General features: G+C 40.1%; 1 protein-coding gene across 1 annotated transcript in view; it reads left to right on the top strand.

Annotated features, from left to right (window-relative positions):
- The first annotated feature begins 1,508 nt into the window (after positions 1–1,508).
- Positions 1,509–4,502, top strand: part of DNM1L (dynamin 1-like) — a 45,630-nt gene continuing 42,636 nt past the window's right edge. The window contains exon 1 of the mRNA XM_011979540.1: positions 1,509–1,563. The gene's annotated coding sequence lies outside the window, so the exon portion shown is untranslated. The remainder of the gene's footprint in view (positions 1,564–4,502) is intronic.

Genomic DNA, 4,502 nt, shown 5'->3' with positions numbered 1-4,502 from the left:
TCTGCAGTCTGGCAGTATCTATGAATGCTTAAAATCTGTATGCTCGTCAATCACAGCAATTTAACTTAAATGAACTAAATCTAGTGAGGTAATAGGATAAGTGACTAAGGTTATATGTATAAGCACATTTATTGCAGCATTGTTAATAGCAGCAAAAACCATCTAAATGCTCATCAGTTCGGGTTTGGTTTTACACATAGTAGAATATTGTTTTAACTATTACTTTTTTTTGAGAAGGAGTCTCACTCTGTGCCCAGGCTGGGGTGTGATGGCGTGACCTCGGCTCACTGCAACCTCTACCTCCCGGGTTTAAGCTTTTCTCCTGCCTCAGCCTCCCGAGTAGCTGGGATTACAGGCACGCGCCACCATGCCCAGCTAATTTTTGTATTTTTAGTAGTGACAGGGTTTTGCCATGTTGGCCAGTCTGGTCTCGAACTCCTGACCTCAGGTGATCTGCCTGCCTCAGCCTCCCAAAGTGCTGGGAATTAATACAGAAGTAGTTAATGTATTGATATGGAACAATATCCCTGATTATTACATTAAAAATAAAAGCAGGTTAGGCCAGGAGCAGTGGTTCATGCCTGTAATCCCAGCACCTGGGAGACTGAGGTGGGAGGATTGCTTAAACCCAGGAGTTTGAGACAAGCCTGGGCAACATGGCAAAGCCCCCCACCTTTACAAAATACAAAAATTAGAACGGTATAGTAGTGCGTGCCTGTAGCCTCAGCTACTGGGAAGGCTGACGTGGGAGGATCACCGTATCCTGGGGAGGTCAAGGCTGCAATGAGCTGTGATCGCACCACTGCAATCTAGCCTGGGTAATAGAGTGACACATTGTAATAATAATAATAAAAATAGAAGGTTAGAGAAAAAGATATGCATTACTGTCCCATTTACAGTAAAATAACTACATATTATAGGCATAATTTTATATATACCAATATTATGTAGGTTTTGAAACCTGGTTGGTCTCCGAGTATCAAAACAGGTGGGAAAATTATGGGAAAACAGGGCTTTTATTTTCTGGCTTTGGCTTAGAAACAAATAGATCATGTAATAGGAAATAAAATTATCTTTCATTTAGAAAGTCTGTGGCCGGGTGTGGTGGCTCATGCCTGTAATCCCAGCACTTTGGGAGGCTGAGGCAGGCGGATCACCTGAGGTTGGGAGTTCAAGACCAGCCTGACCAACATGGAGAAACCCCGTCTCTACTAAAAATACAAAAAGTTAGCCAGGTTTGGTGGCACAGGTCTGTAATCCCAGCTACTCGGGAGACTGAGGCAGGAGAATAGCTTGAACCCGGGAGGCGAAGGTTGCGGTGAGCTGAGATCATGGCCATTGCACTCCAGCCTGGGCAACAAGAGCCTCCGTCTCAAAAAAAAAAAAAAAAAGTCTCTGCACTAATTAAAACAATTCTGTATGCTGGTTTGTTAATATAGTTTATTGAATTAACAAAAAAATGTGTTAAGAAACTCATTTTGCTCTTGTATATATTCTGTTTCCAGAGCAGCGGAAAGAGCTCAGTGCTAGAAAGCCTGGTGGGGAGGGACCTGCTTCCCAGAGGTACTGGAATTGTCACTCGGAGACCTCTCATTCTGCAACTCGTCCATGTTTCACAAGAAGATAAACGAAAAACAACAGGAGAAGAAAATGGTAAATTTCAGATTTGAGATAAGAATTATTTTACAGCTCTTCATTTTTGATCTGTTCTTAAAAAGATATGAATTGATTAGACAATTAGAAATTAGTGGCTGTAGCATAAACAGAAGTCCTGTGAGAAGTAGTATGCATCTTTCTTAATGTAAAGAAAGAGTAGTTTTTGTTTTGTTTTGTTTTGGTTTTGAGATGTGAGTCTCACTCTGTTGCGCCGGCTGGAGTGCAGTAGTGCGATATTAGCTCACTGCAGCCTCCACCTCCTGGGCTCAAGCCATTCCCCTGCCTCAGCCTGCCAACTAGCTGGGATTACAGGTGCCCACCACCATGCCCAGCAATTTTTTGTATTTTTAGTAGAGACAGGCTTTCACTTTGTTGGCCAGGCTGGTCTCGAACTCCTGACCTCAAGTCAGCCGCCTGCTGTGGCCTCCCAAAGTGCGGATCACGATGTCAGAAGTTCAAGACCAGCCTGGCCAATATGGTGAAACCCTGTCTCTGCTAAAAATACAAAAATTAGCCAGATTTGGTGGCACACGCCTGTAGTCCCAGCTACTCAGGAGGCTGAGGCAGAAGAATCACTTGAATCCAGGAGGCAGAGGTTGCAGTGAGCTGAGATTACACCACTGCACTCCAGCCTAGACGACAGAGTGAGACTCAGTCTCAAAAAAAAAAAGAAGAAGAAGAAGAAGAAAATAGGCATTGTCCTTTATAACCGTTCTTTTTTGATTAAATTTGAAAATATGTTAGGGAAAACTGTGTGTCTATCAGCAGATTTTAAGTTGCTTATCAAATATGTATCCTGTGGTAATTATATTAGTGAGGTTTGAAATGTTGAATGAGAGTAATGTATTTAATCTTCCTATTTAGTTCAGTATTTGGCTCAGACTTTCTTATTTATAGAACTCCGTAACATAGTTCTAATTATTAAATTACTTTTGCAGCAGAGTACCGTATCTGTTACTTATCTGCAGAGATCTGTTTTCAATGCAGTTTTATTCTACTTCTTATTCTGATTTAAGATAGGACGATAGTATTGACAAAATTGAACTTATTTTAATTTCTGTGTCTGATTTTTTTCATTTACTGTAGGAGCTGTTGGTGGTGATGAGTTGAATTTTTTTTTTATGGGGAAAGAAAACTTCATGAGCATCTGCTATGACTGTAGAATGTTAGTCACTGAAGCAAGTTAGTGTAGTTGTAGATGTTGCAAGTAATATTTTTAGATAGATTGCCAGTGGATATATGGGAGCGTTTTAATTACATTAGGTAGCTTCTGGGTATGTTATTCATCACTTTGCATTTCTGTAATACTTACTGAAGTTCTGAACCTTGAATTTAGTCATTTTGGATTAATCTAGCGTTCACCTTCAAATGTATAGAATAACACTTATAGAATTTCATCCCCACTAACTGATTTCATCAAATTTACCAAACACCTGAAACTAAGACCTTAAGAAAGTATGTATTAGGTCTGTCTCTCTCTCTCTTTTTTTTTTTTTTTAACTTTCATTTTCTTCTGTCACCTTGAGAGGGCCCGTGATATCCTGTCTCTCAGAAACTATTTGAATTTTGGGCTGTGTTTCCTTAGATAAAATTGTGCTTGTTAGAAAAGGGTGTACATTTCAGCTATAGAAGTGTCAGCTCCTTGGTATCTCTTTGTTTTTATGTCCACTATGTTTTTTTTTTTTTTTTTGAGACGGAGTCTCGCTCTGTTGCCCAGGCTGGAGTGCGGTGGCCGGATCTCAGCTCACTGCAAGCTCCGCCTCCCGGGTTCACGCCATTCTCCTGCCTCAGCCTCCGGAATAGCTGGGACTACAGGCGCCCGCCACCTCGCCCGGCTAGTTTTTTGTATTTTTTTTAGTAGAGACGGGGTTTCACCATGTTAGCCAGGATGGTCTCGATCTCCTGACTTCGTGATCCGCCCGTCTCGGCCTCCCAAAGTGCTGGGATTACAGGCGTGAGCCACCGCGCCCGGCCTGTGTCCACTATGTTTTGTTGATGTCTCCTCTTAGTGGTTGGTCAGTACATCTGCCTACCTATTGTTTTTTTCCAAGCTTAGTGCTGATTTTGTATACACATTTGCCTAAAATGGCAACTCAACTACCCCAAACACAATATAGATTATATAAATTTGAGTACTAGATTTCACATGTTTTATTCTAGGATAGACAGTTCCTTAGTTTTTCATCAGAGCTTCTTTATCCTTGGAATAAACAATTCTAGCATATCATAAATCATCCTAACCCAGAGAAAATTAGAAACCATGAAGCAGATAAACAATATAGTTAGCTAGAAGAGTGTGAACTACCTGACAGCCTGATAATAAGAGAGGAGAAAGGGAGGAAAACATTAACTTTCAAAAAAAAAAAGAAGGAATCAGTTACTAACATTTTGTGTAGGGATTTTAGCCAGTAAAGGCTTAGATACATGACAAAGACCTAGGTTACCAATAATAGATTGAGTAGTACATTCTAAGATGACATGGAGAAGTATAATCCATTTTAGATGTAGCTCCATCAAAACTGGCTAAAGTAAAACATTTTAGTGTTTAATATGTATAATTCAACTATCAGGAAATTTATTTAGCATAGGATTCTTCGTTCTGTCAACTGTGGGATAACTGAGGTGTCAATATGTACATTTATGGTCATCTCAGCTTGCCCCTTCTGCCAATGTGAAAGAATTTTCTGTTAAAATTTTATTAAAAACAATACTAAACTATGTTTTAGAGTGGAGTGGTGGTTCAGTTTGAACAGAACTCCACAGTTATCTTTCATATATTCATAAGAAATAAATCAGGCTTTCCTCAGCTTTCCTTTGAGACAAAATCCAAAAGTAGCATGCTGATT

The sequence above is a fragment of the Mandrillus leucophaeus genome, unplaced genomic scaffold (genome assembly GCF_000951045.1).
Source record: "Mandrillus leucophaeus isolate KB7577 unplaced genomic scaffold, Mleu.le_1.0 Scaffold203, whole genome shotgun sequence".
Classification (NCBI taxonomy): domain Eukaryota; kingdom Metazoa; phylum Chordata; class Mammalia; order Primates; family Cercopithecidae; genus Mandrillus; species Mandrillus leucophaeus.
This window is presented reverse-complemented; position numbering and strand designations above follow the sequence as displayed.